This window comes from Nannospalax galili, unplaced genomic scaffold (genome assembly GCF_000622305.1).
Source record: "Nannospalax galili isolate Female #2095 unplaced genomic scaffold, S.galili_v1.0 scaffold167, whole genome shotgun sequence".
Lineage (NCBI taxonomy): Eukaryota > Metazoa > Chordata > Mammalia > Rodentia > Spalacidae > Nannospalax > Nannospalax galili.
The window spans coordinates 6402724-6420873 of NW_008358534.1; the positions used below are offsets into that span (position 1 = coordinate 6402724).

At 39.5% G+C, this 18150-nt stretch overlaps 1 pseudogene; it reads right to left on the bottom strand.

Moving 5' to 3' along the window:
• Positions 1–1200: 1200 nt before the first annotated feature.
• Positions 1201–1642, bottom strand: LOC103724694 (annotated as a pseudogene).
• Between the last annotated feature and the right edge of the window lie 16508 nt (positions 1643–18150).

An 18150-nucleotide genomic window follows, 5' to 3' on the forward strand; every position in this document is an offset into this window, starting at 1 on the left:
AAAAAGAAATGAAAGTACTTTAGAAAAAAAGGGAAACTATATAGACCAGAAATTGAGATCTATACAAAAGAACAGCATTAGAGAATGAGTTAATGATTGAAAAGTAGCACCTTTAGTGCACATGAGCACTACTGAATGGACTCAATGCATTATACATATATATATATGTGTGTGTATACTTATAAATGTATGTATGTATATGTAACAATAATTATCAAATAAGAGGACAAGTAACTGGAAGGAGTGAGGAGGCCTGGGAAGAGTTGGAAGGGGACTGGGAGGAATGAAACAATGCAAATACAATACTCATGTAAGAAATTCTCCAAAAAAAAGTACCTTTAAATTTTCTTATTCCTAATTGGTCTGATAATTAAATAAATGATATCAGTAATCTGTTTAGTGATTGCAGATTATCAGTAACTGAAGTGAACAGCAGTGTTATAAGTATAAGAAAAAATAAATTGAGAATACTCTGTTCTGTTGCCTGTGTACATAGCTCCCAAATTCATACGCTGAAAGCATGTCGGTAATGCAATACTATTAGGAGGTGGGAACTTTGGGATGTAATTAAGTCATAAACGACTGTATCCTTATAGGTAGGATTAATGTTCTTTTTAAAAAAGACTTAAAGGAGTCCTCATGCTTTGGACTATGTGAACAGACTATAAAAGGCACCATTGATGAAAAATAGCTCTAGCCCTCAAATTTACCAGTTCCTTCGTTGTATACCTTCCAGCCTTCAGAACTGTATGCTTAAGACTTTCTCTCCCTGTTGTATTTTACAATACCAGCTGAGGAAAGAAGATGCAGTATAACATGTTTGTTTAAAACCAAAGGGGACGGGAGAAAGGGCTGACGAGAAAGATTGTGTTCTTCTTTTAGAACAATAGTTCTAATAAATGTATCGAATTATTTTGTCATAATTCTAGTAGCTATGTCAATTTGGGATTAGAATCTAGTGATTTCTCCCTTTGCAAGCAGAGGTGCTTTTCTTTTAAACAGGGTCTCACTGTGTAGTCCTGGCTGACCTAGACCAGGTTGGCCTCAAAACTCACAGAAATCTGCCTGCCTCTGCCTCCCAAGGTGTGTACCATTATGCCTGGTCAGAGGTTCTTTTTTTCCACATAATTTTATTGAATTTGTTCTTTGACAATTTTTTTAAAAACAATGTTAGCATTTAATGAACCGCCCTGTGTGGCTTCAAAGACACAGGCTGCCCACAACACTCTTCATCTTCTCTTCAGCTCTTCTGCTGAAGAATTTGGCCTTCACGATGATGGGCTGCTTAGGGAGCTTTCCCTTCCCCATAATTCTGTAGTAGCCTGATAGCACCACATCAATGATGGAAGCAATGCCAGTCTTCTTTTTGGCAGCATTTATCCATGTCTGATCACTGACCAAAGTCCACAATTTATCAAGACTGACAGTTGGGCAGAAGCTCTGGTTCTTCTTTAAGTGGTAATGGCCTCATACCAACTTTCCCAAAGTAAATTGGATAATACTTACTGAAGTTGATCCTGTGGTGATGCATGCCACCAACATTACCGCAGTCTCCTGGGTGCTTCCCGTGTTTCCAGATGCAGCCGTGGCCGTGGCTTCCATGGCCCCGGAGTTTCTGGGCCTTCCTCAGTCTGGATAGCATGGTGGCGGCCTAAAGGAAAGAGGAAGGGCTCCGTGCACTTTGACAACTTCATACATGTATGAATTGCATTCTTAATACTCTCTCCTCCTACAGCTATTAGCTGCTCTCCTTACTACAAGTCCCTTTTCCATGTGGAGGTTTTTGACTTTTCATGTACTGAGTTATTTTGGATTATACTGCAACCTGAACATGATACATGTTCTAACATGAAATCCTTAATCTTGTTTGATTTCTAAGAAAAATGATATGGGTTTTATGTGTCTGTGTTTCTTTTCTTTTAGTTTTGTTTTTGCTTTAGATGGCAAGACCTATTAACATTCATGGAATAAGTTCCAAACCACCTTCTGTGGCTTGTTCTTCTAATAGCAGTTTGATTTTCAGAGTACTCACTGTGTTATTTAGATTTGCCTTCTACATATACCATGCCAGTCTGTGACTAGGTTGTGGTATAGTTCACAGTTAATTTTTAAAATATTTATTTTATTTCTTATTTATGTGTATGTGTGGCTGTATGTGGGTTTGTGAATGTGAATGTGGGTGCAAATGGAAGACAAAGGAGTCAGATCTCCCTAGAGCTGGAGTTATAGGAGGTCGTGAACCACCTAATGTGAGTGCTGGGAACCAAACTCTGGTCCTCTGTAAGAGCAGTGAGCACTCTTAACCAGAGTCATTTTTCCAGCCCTCATAGCTCACTTTTAAACTCTGTGATTTGCAGGTCACTGATGTATCCAAGTATTTAGATATCTTTTTCCAAAATTTCTCCTTTGAACTCCCTCTGCTTAGAAAACATTTTGCTACAGTTTTGACTTTGGGGACCATTATGCACAGACCTCTGTCCAGGAGGCTGGGGCATCAATCTTCCTGTTTTGATACAACAGTTCCCATTGTCCACATAGGGTTCCAAAACACTACGAGGTATCTGAGCTAAGTTTGTACCTGTAGCCCAAGCTACTCTGGAAGTTAAGGCAGGAATATTGTGCTTGCAACGCCAGCTTAGGCAGCATAGCAAGGCCCTGTTTAAAAAAAAACAGTAGGAGGTCAGAAAGAGAGAAATGAATTGATGTCTATTCACTAAATAGCGATGAGCCCACAGTTCATTCACATTGATTCATAAAGGGAAGAATACAATTTTCAAAAGAAGCAAAGTTGTCTTTCGTTTTTTACCATTATCTACATTAGATGAACACTCATTTCTCGAGGATATTACTTTACTTCTGAAGCCTACAAACATAGGCTCTGATTTTAAGTAATTCTATGTGGTTAAAAGTGCAGAATCTAGGGCTCATAATGTCTTTCTTTGGACCCATGGAAAAGTGAGTTGAGAAAGGGTTTCATGTACAGCTGAGTTTGGCCTTGAACTCCTGATCCTCCTGCCTCTCTACTTTCTAAGTGCTAGGACTACAGGTCTGTAACACCATGGTAGATTTGAACTCAAGTTTTATTTGAATCCTTATTAATTTGGAAACCTTGGGCAGATTAAGTTGCTTGAACTGGACTTTCTTCATAACCTACCTCCTGAGGTTATGGTGGGTTTTCTAATGTTTTTATGCTGATAATTTTACATTAAAATAGCATATGTTAATTACACAATAATGAGTTTCATTATCACATTTTCATGTGTGTACAATGCATTTCAAGTATTTTCACTTCCCCCTTATCCAATCTTATCCCCCTTCTACTCTTCCACTGATCCCTTTCTTCTTTCCAACTACCCCCCTTAATTGCATATCTTTTTTTTTTTGGTGACCCAATGAGTTTCATTAGGACTGTTTATAAGAGCATGGGTGAGGGTTTTTTCATAGGAGCATGGGCACCCTTACCAGTTGTTATACTACTAAAATATGCCTCTCTCTTCCTCATCAATTTTTAACTGCAAAGAAGATTGGGGTCCCATGATCGCCTCCCCATGACAGGATGTTGATGGGCTCAATCTTGTAGAGATATTGTGCAGATAATCACAACAGCTGTGAGTTTAAGACTGAATAGCCATGTCATACACGGAAGTCAGTGTTTCACATCATTCCCTACACTTCCTCCAGCTCTTTTATTCTTCCTGTCCCCTCTTACATGATATTCCCTGACGCATGGAGGAGGGAGACCCATAGTTATCTCATTTATCACTGATCATTCAACAGTCACTTATCACTCTGACCAGTTATGAGTCTCTGCAATTTCTTTTGACCAACAGAAGCTTCTCTGACCAAAGGTGACAGCAGCAATAATCTATGGGCATAAAAATAGCTATTTAGAAGGCGTTTTGATGCCCACATCATGTACAGTTAGCAAAACAACAGCAGTAACTTCTTCACTCTATGCACCAAAACAGAATTCCCTCTTGAGGAATAGGCCTCAAATCTAATAAGAGAGCAGTTGATTATGCCCTGAACAGATTTGCCACTATTGCATCAGTGAGCACATTTTGCCTGGACAGCTGCACCCAGGGTCCACAGATGAGCAGGACAGCTGATGACAATTCTCCCCTAGTAGCCTGCATAGTACCTTCTGGCACTATAAGGGCTAGCTATAAGAGAAGATTATTCCAGCTAAGTTCCAGCTTGATTTTTCCTATGTCTTGTGTGCCAGAGTGTGTCATATCTTTTCATGTAGTTCTGAACCAACAGCAGTAGTTATTGTTCAGACAAAATGTTTTTTTTTAATTTTCTAACAGAGCCAGGCGTGATGGCGCACGCCTGTAGTCCCAGCGCTTGGGAGGCAGAGGCAGGCGGATCTCTGTGAATTCAAGGCCAGCCTGTTCTACATAGTGAGTTCCAGGACAGCTGGGGCTACAGGAAGACCCAGTCTCAAAAAGACCAAAAAAAATTTTTTTCTCTGACAGAATTTAATTAAATGTTAAATCAAAGAGTCTGCATAGAATAGGACTCCAATTTATTTACATTCATAGTTCACAGTACGAACTTTACTGTTAATATTCATTTTTGTTTATATAACATATGCTTATCACAACTATTGTGAATGTATTTGATTCTTATTTGTGAAGCATTGTATATGTCTGAAGCAATATTCTATTTAGCAAGATACAAAGTCTAGAGTGACAGAATACTGGTAATATGATGCTGATCTCTATGCTTCATGAACACAAAGAACACAACTCAGTATTAGTAAATAATAACAAATTACACTTGAATACTACTTTCCTAATTTTCAAAGTACTTTCACATCATTTCTCTTGAAATGTAGTATAAAAGTTCTACACCTTAAGGCTGGACCTAGATATAGCTCAGTAGTAGAGCACCTACCCATCATGTATAAGACCTCGAGTTTCACCCTTTGCACTACAAAAAAAAAATGTATGCTTGATTCTCAGTAATGAAAAACTGAATTTCCTTTAAAGCAGATTAAGAAAAATCTTTTAAACTTTACTATTTTATGTGTATTAGTGTTTTACCTGCTTGCATGTAAGCACACCACATGTGCTCAACTTTCATGGAGGCCAAAAGAGAGCATCAGGCCCCCTGGAACTAAGTCACTGACAGTTAAGCATGGCGTGGGTGCTGGGAACTGGACTGGGGTCTTCTGCAAGAGCAACCAGTGCTCTTAACTGCTGAGTTGTCTCTCTAACCCCAAGAAAATGATTTTTTCATACAATAATATTTTTATCTTTACTAACAAGGCCTGAACTAGTGTCACAGACAGAACCCATATACAATCTTAATGATTTTATTTTATTCTTTTTTCTCAACAAAAGTAGGTGAGAGACCGAAAAAAATAATTGAGACATGTATCTCAGACCTTTCTCCAATTTGTCATATAGCCAAGGATGGCTTTGAACTCCTGATCTTCCTGCCTCCAACCCTCCCACCCTTGAGTGTTAGGATTACAAGTACGTGTGGTTTATGTGCTACTGGCACTTGAACTCAGGGTCTCATGCATACCAGGCAAGCACTCTACCAAGTGAGCTACATCCCCAGCCCCAGAAATATATTTTTGTGTTAGACATCACATAAACTAATGTAAAAGATAAAAAAATAGCTTATTTGAAATTTGAAGTAGTTTGTATATATCTAATAGCCTTTCTTAATTCAACAATTTTTGTTGAATGAATGATAGGGTAAATTAAAAAAAATTTCAGACACAGTCTCAAATTGGAACTACTAATCCTCCCACCTCACCCTCCTGAGATTACAAGTGTGTGCCACTAAGCCAATCTATATTTTCACAATTGTTAAATACTTAAATGATGAATTACAAGAAAAAGGTAGTATGAAATTTAAAACTTGCTAAACATTTGCTTCTTGATATGGCCATCAAGATAGTAGAATGAGGCATACCTCAGGCAGCCAGCCTCAGGGTCCAGGATGGTCTAGCTCCCAAGAGGCCAAGTGCCTGTGCTGGACATGTGTGTGAGGAATCTTATCACACAGGACAAACATTTTCCTGACCTTAGGTGCTTCTATATTGATCTCAGAATTCTGAACTCAGGATTTGGCAAGTAAGAAAGGAAATAAGTGAGAACCAAGATGGCAGCAGTGCACTGGAAAAATGTTGGCATGTGGTGGCTCTCAGCAAGAAGTCAAAATCCAAGTATAACCATACGGATAGAGCAATAGAGACAGGAAAAGAGTAGGAACCAGTATCATTGAAATTATGACCCCCACCCACCAGTCTGACACTGTGGTCGCCTCCTACAAACCTGGAGCTGTGACTGTCTCCCGTGAGCCTGGAGCTGTGGTCCCCTCCCTTGAGCCTAGTGATGGGATCCCTCCCATGAGCTGGAGCTGTAGTCCCCTCCTGTGAACCTGAAGCTGTTGTCCCTTCCTGTGAACTGAGCTTGTGGTTCTCCTCCTATGAACCTGTAGCTGTGATCCCGTCCTGTGAGCTAGAGTTGTGGTCCCCTCCTGTGAACCTGGAACTGTGAGTCCCTCCTACGAGCCACTGTTCTACATTCCTCTGGTGGTGGGCTGATGGTGGAGCAGATTGGAGGATGGAGGACTTTCCAATGTTGGGCAGCAGTTTCAGTCTTCTCTGAGTGGCTGCACTCTCCCAAACCCCCTCCAGGTTGTACTTGGCAGTGTCATTGCCTGTATACTGGGCTTATGATTGGGGTAGGGGAGGTTTCTGCAATTTGAGGATTCTAGTCTTGGGAGGACTGATTCTAAAGAATGGACTTCCCACTTCCTTTGATGGCCAGCTATGGTCTTGATTCCACACGTGGTCCTGGATACCCAGTTCTTGATGTTGGACCTTTCTCACTCCCAGGCAGCAAGATGTCTCCCATCATTTTTTTGTTACTCTTCTACACTCCCAGTGTACCTTCACCTGTGCCCTAAGGAAATTTAAACCATCTAATTGAACTTCTAGAGATAAAAATCATCATCTGGGAAGTTAAAAAGAAAAAAAGAAGAAGAAACAAAGAAAAGAACAGAAAAGAAAAGAACAGAAAAGAAAAGAAAAGAAAAAAAGAAAAGAAAAGAAAAGGCATGCCCATAGGCCAGTCTCATAGAAGAAGTTCTACAATTGAGTTTCCTTCTTCCAAGGTGATTCTGGTTTGTGTTAGTTTGAGCAAAACCAGCCAGCACATGCCTAGGAAAAGCATGTTTTTGAGAACAGAAAGTAGACGGTTAGTTGCTTTGAGATGGGATATGGAAGATAATTAACTGTAAACACAGAGAAAAGGCATGCACAACCACACATGGTTCAGCACTAGGGAGGCAGAGGCAGGAGGATTTCTGTGACATTGTGGTCAGTTTAGTTTACATAGCTCTTTCAAGGCCATCAGGGCCTAAAGGGAGATGATACCTAAAAAAATACATCGTACTCTGTTGCATAAGGAAGCTTTGCTGGTGAGAGTTGAAAGATGCATTAGTATTCTCTATGCCCTGTTCCACCTTGTTGCATGAGTCTCAGGTCACTTAGGGCTGGACATCTCTCACACTTAATCTCTGTGTGTGACCACTTCTAGAACTCTGTAATAGTCTCCATTTGTTGCAAAAATAAACTTCTTTGATACGTGGTCAATGGTATACTGGTCTGTAAATATAACGATCCACATTTGGCATAGAGTAAGAAATTACATTTGTCCTTGGGTATGGTGGCACGTGCCTTTAATCCCAGGAGTCGGGAGGCAGAGGCAGGCGGATCTCTGTGATTTCGAGGCCAGCCTGGTCTACATAGTGAGTTCGAGGCTAGCTGTGGCTACAGAGAGACTTTGTCTCAAAAACCCCAGAAAAAAAAGAAACAAGAAAGAAGAAAGAAAGAAAGAAAGAAAGAAGGAAGGAAGGAAGGAAGGAAGGAAGGAAGGAAGGAAAGAAAGAAAGAAAGAAAGAAAGAAAGAAAGAAAGAAAGAAAGAAAGAAAGAAAGAAAGAAATTACATTTGTCTAGAGATATGACAGAGGATGACAGAGGTAGGGTTTTCTTTAGGCTCTATGACTTCTCCAGCCATGTATATGTGGCTAAGTTTACAGTGCCACACATGATACACAGAGAAGGCCATAAATGGCCAAAGCGTAGAGAATAAAAGACTTCAGAGAGTGTGTCCCTGGATACAACTCCTATATTACACCTCACCCACCCATGGCTCAGGGACCATTGCCAAAGAAGGGGGGGGAAAGATTGTAAAAGCCAGGGTTGATGTATGATCATAAAGCAAAAAAAAGTCTTCCAGGCCTCTGGGAGCTTATTCATATGAACTTACAGTAATGGTACAATAGTGTCAGCATGCACAATACCCATGCAAATTCAATCAGATGAAAACAAAGCATAGAACTGGGAAAATGGGCAGCAGGCTTCAATCTTAGCCCAAGAACTATTTGATGCTGATTACTGGGTGAGGGAGAGTTGATTTTCAGACTGAGGAGACTCCAGTGGATGAACTTGCACTGAGGACCATCTAAGAACACAAACTTGACTGTATATACCTTAAGACATATAATGGAATACCTGAAATCTGGTAGGGGGTTATGATGGAATGTGAATGGGGGAGGTCAGTATAGAGATGACTAAGATGTTTATGAAGTTCACAAAAATTCAATAAGAATATATTGAAACAAATATAGAGGAGAAAATTTTTGGAAGAAAATATTATAAATTGGATTGTGTTAAATATTTCACAACTCTGGGCTGGAGAGATGATTCAGTGGTTAAGAGAACTTGCTGCTATTGCAAAGGACCTGGGTTCAGTTCCTGGCACCTTCATGGTGGGATCACAATTATCTGTAACTCTAGGTCTATGGGATCAGATACCCTCTTTTCATCTCTGAGGGTACCAAGAGCACATGTGGCATATTTATAGACATGTAGACAAGTGCCCATACAGATAAAATAAAAATGAATATTTTTAAAATTGTGCAATTACATAAAATTATTTCTAAAATCATTGTACCAACAGAATAGATAATTTTATAAGATGTGAATTATACCTCAGTAAATCTTTTAAAGAAAAAAACCTTGCTAAATTTTCATTTATATTTTAGTGAAGTAAAAGTAGCATATAAACCCATCCCAAGGTTCTAGCTGGCACCTGTCTATAAACAAAAAGACAGAATAGGAGCTGGAGAGATGCCTCAGTAGTTAAGAGCACTTGCTGCTCTTGCAGGGCTCACATTTGGTTCCTAGTACCTATATGGCAGCTCACAACCAGTTGTAACTCCAGTTCCAGGGAATCTGATGCCCTCTTCTGGCCTGTGCAGGCACCAGATATGCATATGGTGCACGTACATACATGCAGGCAAAACACTCATACATATAAAATAAAATTAAGATCTTTTAGAAGAAGATAGATTAACATAGGACAAATATAACAGACTGATATTTTTACAGATTTATCCTATTATTTTAAATTATGTGTATGTATGCATGTGAATGGAGGGTATGGGCACATGTGAGTTCAGGTGCCTATGGACACCTAAGGTATCAGATCCCCAGGAGCTGGAGTTATAGGTGGTTGTAAGTTACCAGAAGTGGGTGCTAGGGCCCAAACGTGGGTCCTCTGCAAGAGCAATATGTAACTTTTAACAAGTAAACTGTCTCTCCAGTGCCACAGATTTACAAAAAAAAAAAAGAAAAATTTAAACTTATACACCACTAGAGCGATTTTTCAGAAATGAAAACTCAAAAGACATAGAGAAACTGTATTTTCATGCTTGGATTTGATTAAGAATGAACAGTCGAGAGCCAGGCATGTTGGCTCACGCCTTTAATCCCAGCACTCAGGAAGCAGAGGCAGGTGGATCTCTGTAAATTCAAGGCCAGCCTGGTCTACAGAGTGAGTTTCAGGCCAACTGGGACTACAGGGAAACCCTGCCTCAAGCACGCACACGCACACGCACATGCACACACACACACACACACACACACACACGTGCACGTGCTCAAAACCAATAGTCTGACGCCCTGTTTTTCTTGGGATAACTCTTGTTCACCAAAGATCCATTTGCTTGCCTTATGATGTTCTCCACATCTAGTCCCCTCCTCAAATCTTTGATGTTTGCACCCTGCACTATCCTGAACTATACTTTGATCTAAGAACACAGTCAATTTCTCCCTTTTGATCATGTGATCTTTTTGGCTGGAAACATTCTTCCTATCTGAAATTTACCTTCAGAATCCTTCCTAATTTTCTTTTATAAAACTACTATTATTTTTAATCATCATGGGTTAAATTATCATGAATTTGTAAGTCAGAAATAGAGGTAAAGCACATCAGAGACAACTAAGTTCCACACTTCATGGATATTGGGAAGATTTAAAATGCCTGGGGCGATTTAAAGCTTGAGAGTTTTTTCCCCCTCTGCTTCGGTTTTAAAGTGATTTTATGTTTATTTTCATATTCAACCTACATTCCTGTCTGTTGCCTACAAACATCTTAAAGGCAATAACCATGTTTTACTCATCCATGTATTCTCTCAAACAATTTATTAGGTACTTAACTTCCTTGTATATTTTACATGGTGAGCAAATATCTGTTGAGTTAAAATGAGAACAAAAGTTAGATTCCAAATTCATTAAGTATTTGGATTTCTTAAATACCCAGCAGGGAGTAAAACTCTTATTTGACATATAATATGTTTGAGAGTATCATGAGTTACATTAAACCACAGTAACCATATAAATAGGACTGCCATTTGGAAGTTGGCAGAGAGGAACTGGGTAACCACCGTGAAGTGGTTATTTACAATCAGTCATGCATCCATGGATGGTTTGTGAACCATGGTTAATTTAATATCCACACATGCTTATTAGAAGTATTCAGACTCTTGCTATAATCAACTTGTTTATATATTTACAAGTAATGACTTTCTGGTTATTTTAATTAAGAAACCCTTCATTCATTAGGATCTGCTGACTAATATAATCTTTTCCAATGGTGCAAACTAGTATTTATTGCAGTTGTAGAAAAAGCAAGTTGACAAATTGCCATAGAGATACACAAAGAAGTCTAGATTAATCTGCTACTGGAAGAATTAAATCAGATAAATATTTTGTAGAGCATTTTTACAATATATGCCAAATGATGCTAAACTCTGTATACCCTTTGACCAAATAATTTCTTTTCTAGTAATTTCTCATACAATAGTTGCCCAAGTATGCAATATGATGTTAATTACAGCATTGGTTGTAACAAAATATATTTGGAAACAACATAAATAAGTGTATATTATTGAAACACTGATAAAATAAATATTATATCTATCTATGGAACTGCTATATAGTTGTGGGAAAGGATGAGGAAAATCTATGCATAATGATACTGAAAGATACCTATAATATATTATTTTAGAATGAGTTGTAGCCATATGTGTATCATGGTCTCATTTGTATTATAAAAAAAAACACCAACATGTGTTTATAATGAATTGTAGAAATTTAATGAGGACTAGAGTTGACATGCTGTAGAAAAAGGTGTTGCTAAGGGAGGAAGAGTCATTTTTCTTTGGAGATGTAGCCACTGGTAAGTTGCCCATGCCCCAGTAGTTGATCCCACACTCATGCATATATCAGCAGCACTAACTAGACTCAGTAAGCTATATTACAAAAAAGAAATGGGGCCAGGTATGGTGGCTCATGCCTTTGATCCCATAACTCTTGAGGTAAAGGCAGTTGTATCTCTGTAAGTCAGAGGCCAGCTTAGTCTACGTAGTGAGTTCCAGGCAAGCCAGGAATACATAGTGAGGTCATGTCTCAAAAAAGAAAAGAAATACCTCATTAACCTTACCCAGCTGTGAATCCTATGTGCTTCAACAGCAATTGGCCTGGCAAAATATGTCCTCTGGTGCAATAGTGGCATTAGTATTATAGGAGTAAACAGTTCCTTTCTATTTTGCTTTAAGGTCCACTTCATGAAATGGAGCCTTTATCTGACATTGATATCAAGTCTGGGAGCATATGGCAAATAGGTCACAGGCCATAGAGGAGAGCCTAATATTATTATGCTGCTAATTGGATATAGTATTAAAGTGAGTCATAATGACTTAGTATTATACCCACAGATTAATGCATCGCTCAACTCTCACCAGAGAAGCTTCCTGATGCAACAGATGGTGATTAACACAGAAACCCACAATTGACCAACATGTAGAGAATAAGAGATTGCAGAGGGATTATCCTTGGATTAGACACCTACTTCAAATTTCTGCCTCCTAAGGCTCAGGGATCCTTGTGGAAGATGAGGCAGAAAGACTGTGAGAGTCAGAGGTTCTGGATGACTACAAGAGTACCAATTTATCCAAGACAGCTGGCCAGTTACTCATATGAACTCACAGTAAAGGTGACAGCATGCACGTGCCCCATGCAAGCTCAAACCAGATAAAATACCATCATAGATGTGGGGAAGTGGGTAAGAAACCTCAAACCTACCTGAGGAACTATTGGCAAACAATGGCTGCTAGGAAGGGGAGAGAGTCAGTCTCTTTTAAGGGTGTGACTCTTGGTAGGTTAACCAGGCTCCAGTGGATGGATCCATACTGAAGGGCATTTGAGGACACAAGTTCGACTCTATAGGACTCAAAAGGGGTGCAGAAAGGGGAGGGGAGCTAAATAAGATAAAAATGTGTTAGGTGAAATTCACAAACTTTCAATTAATAAAGTAAAAAAGAAAAGAAAGGACATGAAGTTGGGAGGGGGATGTGTTGGTGGGTTTAGGGAGAGTTGGAGAAGGAGAGTGGGCAGTGAATATGATCAATATATGTTGTATACATGTTTAAAATTTTCAAAGAATAAATTTTTAAAAGAAAATAGAGTTGAGGGCTGTGCCTTATTTAGCTATTTTGACAATCAAATATATTCTCAGTCTTAAAAATATCATTTCACCAATAAGGATTTCCTTCCTTTTACTGTAAATCTACCTTCCACTTGGTCATGATCAAAATCTCCAGTCTCTGTCTCACTTAGTTCTCTAAAACCTATCAGCAAATGCTGTCATTTTACCTCTCTATCACTCTTCATGGTTGTAGTCTTATTATTATTATTATTATTTCTCCTCTTCTTCCTTTTTCTTTATTCATTTCTACTATTTTTGTTTGTTGTTGGAGATGGAACCCAGGACATTGTACATAGGTGGCTGCTGCTCCACCTCTGAGCTGTAACTGCAGCCCTTTGACTTTCTTTTACCCATTAGTATAGATTTTTATTACCTTCCATCCTTCAGCTACTGAAGTTACCTCTGAGTCTCCCAAGCTGCTGTTTGTCCTCCTGGCTCACACCCATCCTCTGTTCTGGGCTGGTGCCTGCAAGGTCTTCCTCATTCCCAGTAGTCTGTCTACACAAAGCCTTCAGTACTTTCCTTTCAGTAGTCCACATGCCAACTCTTTCAGAGGTGGCTAGACAATCAGGTACCTTCCCTCTCACAGCCTATGCCAATGTACAATGCCCAGGACCCCATGTTGTAAGAACTTGACCTTTCATGGCCATGAGGGTCTGTACCTGTACTACCGCGAGTACGCACTTATTTTTCCAGCCCTCAGTAACACCTTAGTCAGCAAACTCCTCCAACTCCCAACTTGTCACTGCTAGAATTCTTTTACAACGTGTGCATTTCCTCAAATGCATGAAGAAGCTCCCCAAGAGTGGCAATTATTTCTCTTACACTAATTAATTATGTAATGTGAATTTCCTTGGGCTTTACCAGCCTGTGGGTCCAACAGGTTCCGTGGATCTGTGCTTTTCAGATTTCTATCCTCATTTGCTCCTCTGGGATCCTGTCGTTCAAAGTGACCCTCAAGTATTTTGGGGAGGCGCCAAGCAGTACCAGTGCCCATGTTCTAGCCCGTCAGCTATCCAGGTCTGTTACCATATACCATTTCTTTCCTGATCAGGCCCCCTGCCAGGGACCAATGCCCTCCGCTGGGCACCGCTACTGCTTCTACTGGATACCACCGTGTTCACTAGGCGCTAGCCTCCTGCAGACACCATTACAATTATATTTCTTTGTGCTTGCCACACTGCTGTGAACCTAACAATCTCTCCCAGACATTAGCTATTGAATGAAGGATGATATTCCCCTGGCCATGCTTTGATTTGCTTTTTCAGTGATAGAGATAAGTTGCACTGATTTATCCTCACGCTCTCTCTAGTCACCCTTGGACATATAGCAGACATTTGTGAAGTGGTATTTCAGGGATCAGGGTCCACTGTCCAGAGCTGTTGAGTAACGTAATCCAACCTGCCCTAGTTGCCAGTGCAAATCAATGAGTCCTGCTCTGATGTGTTTTGATCCTTCCATGGATACTTCCTATTTCTGGGTCTTCAAAGTTCAAATCCAAGTAGGAATAGCTCTCAAATTTCAGGAAAGTTCAGCTCACTCCTCTACAAAACAAAGTCGCTTTGTGCCCATCTGCTAGGCCAAAGAGAGTTCTCTAACACAGTTCTCACAAGAGGAGAATTGAGGACATAAAATAATCAGGGAAATGCTTTCTCGGGGAGTAGTGGCAGTGAAATGCAGCTAGGAATGAATGGACAGATGAGCTGAGAGTGAAAGGTGGAGAAAGAAGGATCAGAAGACACTTTATGAGTGTTTGTTTCCTTAGGCTGGGTACTTAACAATATTATCATTCAAATGGTTCCCCCAGGCTTTGAAGTTAACAGCTCCTGGGAAGGAGAAGTGTTCACACTTGGAGTTCCAATTCACTAGACCCAAGGTCAAGTAAACCTGGTGGTGGGAAAAGTTTGCAACAGAGGCTCAAATGGTAAGAAATCTATCTAGGGTTTATTTTAATGTATCTCAAAGAATACTCTATAATAAAGGCAAAAAAGTAATTCTGTGTGTTATTTGGTATTCTTAGTAAAATAAAAACTCTTCAAATCATATAAATAATGTTAACAACTTACTATGACATCTACTCATTGACAAGACATGTAAGATCAAAACCTAATGGGCTAAAATACCCGACACTTCAGTGGCAGATATAACTTCAGCAAATTTCAAAATGGTAGTAGGTATCAAATCCCCTCCAATTCTAATTCCATATGTTTTGTTTTAGTTTCTAGGACATTCTGTCATGTGTCTTGTTCGAAGAAAATACCATGAATAATTCTGTATCCAAAAGAGAAATGTGTCTCATTATTTCTCTGACAAAATAATTTTACCTCCTGTAGAACATAAAACACGAAGCCCAATTTAAATAAAAAACATTTCCTACTACTGTTTATTTACTTATTCATTGTAATGTTAGGCATCAAATCCAGGGCTGGCACGTGCTACGTAAACACTCTACCATAAAACTATATCTCTAGCTCAGCATACTGTTTTATTAAATTTTTAATTATTATTATTGTTATTATTATTATTATCATTATTATGTGTATGAGTGTATTGCCTGCATGTATGTGAGTGCACCTGTGTCATGCAGTGCTGTGGAAGTCAGAAGAGGGCTTCGGATTTCCCAAGAACTGGAGTTAAGGACGGTTTGTAGCTGCCATGTGGGTGCTGGGAATCAAACCCGGGTCCTCTGCAAGAGCAGTCACTGCTCTTAATTAACTGGTGAGCCATCTCTCCAGCCCCTTTAATTGTTTTTTTTTATATTTTAAAATATGTGTTAATTCATTTAATGACATTTGTGGTGGTTTAGAATTTCATACAATGTATGTTAATCATATTCAACCCCCCTCCATCTCTTCTTAGATCTGCCTCTAACTCCCTACATGTCAGTAACGGTAGGGTTGGGGACGGACAACAAGTATTAATGTGCATAAATTGGAACTCCTATACATTAAAAGTGACACAACTGCTTTGTAACAGGATTTGAAAGTCCCAGTACTCCCCTTCCACCTTTACCTGTGTTCCAGGTATTGACTCAGCTTGTCAGGCTTGTGCACTAAGCACCTTTACCCACTGGGCCATCTTGGAAGCCCAATTCTTATTTTTTAAATCCCATTTTCAATCCCAGGAGGTATCTAACACGCATGACTGCTCAAAAAGTTCACATTTCAGAAATCAAAAGAAAAACAAAAAAAACAGTTAAACAGCTAGGCATAGTGGTACACACCTTTAAATCCAGAACTTGGAAGACAGAGACAGGTAGATTGCTGTGAGATGAAGGCCAGCATGGGGTTATAGAGAAACCCTGTCTCAAAAACAAACAAACAAACAAAATTCTTTTGGATTGAAAAAAATAAATGCTTATCTTGGAATAGAGACATGGCTCAGTGGTTAGGAGCACTGGCTGCTCTTGCTGAGGACCCAACGTTGATTCCTAGCACCCACATGGCAGTTAACAACCATTCATAACTCCAGTTCTAGGGGACTCCAACACCCTTTTCTGACCTCTGTAAGCATTGTACAACACAGGTGCACTTACATACATGCAGGCAATACATTCATGTGCATAAAATAAAAATAATAAAATATTTTTATAAAAGAAAAAATGCTTATCTTTCTAAAGTATTTAAGATAAGTGTGACAGTTTCTGCTTTAAACGTTGACCCCTTCCCACACAAACCTCACATGGCCAGGAAACTAATATGTGAGGGATGTGGGAGTGTAGAATTCACCGTGACTTGGTTTTATCTTTGCTTTTTTGTATGACATCATGAGGAAATGCTTATTATAAAATATTAAAATAATTCAAAGTGTACCATTGAGGTCTGCTTATCCTACACATCACTTTCACAACTTCTACCATGGAGTAAAAAATATTTTAACATTTCAGAGAACAAAACCACTAAGTAGTGGTCATAATGTTTTTAGCCTACAAAAGTTGATCTCAGTCCTGACTATATATTGCAATTGTGCAAGTTTGCTGAAAGTACAGATATCAGAACCCTGACCTGAAACCTACTGATTGAGAATCTCTACGGCAGGTTCAGAACATTCAGGCACAGTACCAAAATTGTGGTACCTTGAAATGCTGAATATATAAAGCTGATGAGAACTGAGAAAACTACAGTGTCTGTCTGACCTTTTATTTTGAAGACCCTCAAGTGACAGGTGTCCTGTCCTGTACTTGAGGAAAAGAACGTTGCACAGAGAGGCCAAAAAGAGCCTGAACAGATGGGCCTCACTGAGTTTTGATTCATCAGGCCAGGACATTAGGTGAGACTCCTTTGTACAATCCCACTGCTGTACAGCTGTCCATTCTTCACATAATCTAAGCACAAAAAAATGGACAGTTTTCTCTGAGTCTTCGGGCCTTCAGTTTGAAGACTGCCTTGTCATGTAATACGTTGATCAAACTAATTCATTGAGCCAAACATGATGGCTCATATCTGAAATCTGAACACTTGGAAGGCTGAGGCATAAGGCTGACTGAGAGTCTGAGGTTAGTCTGGGCTACAGAGTGAGTGAGGTCCAGGCCAGCAGGAGCTACAGAGTGACAACTTATGTCAAAAATAAAAGTATTGTTTTTCTCTTGTTACTCTTTATAAGAGTGTCAGTCGTGGTTCTTGTGATGGAGAATTAAAGGATATTGCTTTTTCTACCTGGCATAAGAAACTTTGAGGAATCCTGTTTGTGATGGTATGTCTACTTCTTCTCAAAGAGGAAGTATTCTTCTCCCTGATTCCTTCAGGTCAGGCTAAACTTGTAGTGCTGGAAATAGTACTCAGGCACTCATACATGTTAAGCAAGTACTCTACTACTGACTCCCACCCAAGCCCATCTCTACACATTTTCTTGCTACGACTATTGACTGAACTAGGGTCTTGAATACACAAAAAAAACCTGCCAGTGAGCTAAATCCCTAGCCTTCAAGTCTATCATTTTTAAGGCATTACAGAATGCTTGGAGGATGCCAAAAAACAGCTAAGATAGTAGCTTACAATATGTGCATAATTTACAATTCACATTCAATTTCCAGCCCAAATTCTGGCAGTATGCTCATAATAGGTGTCAGCTTAAAAGTCACACTAACAGGCTGGCTGGGCAAGGTGGCACATGCTTTTAATCACAGCACTTGGGAGGCAGAGGCAGGCGGGTCTCTGTGAGTTTGAGGTCAGCCTGATCTACATAGTGAGTTCCAGGCCAAATGGATCTACAGGGAGATCCTATCTCAAGAAAGACCAAAAAAAAAAAAGTCACATTGACAGAAATATTCAGGAATTCCCATGTTTGAGATTG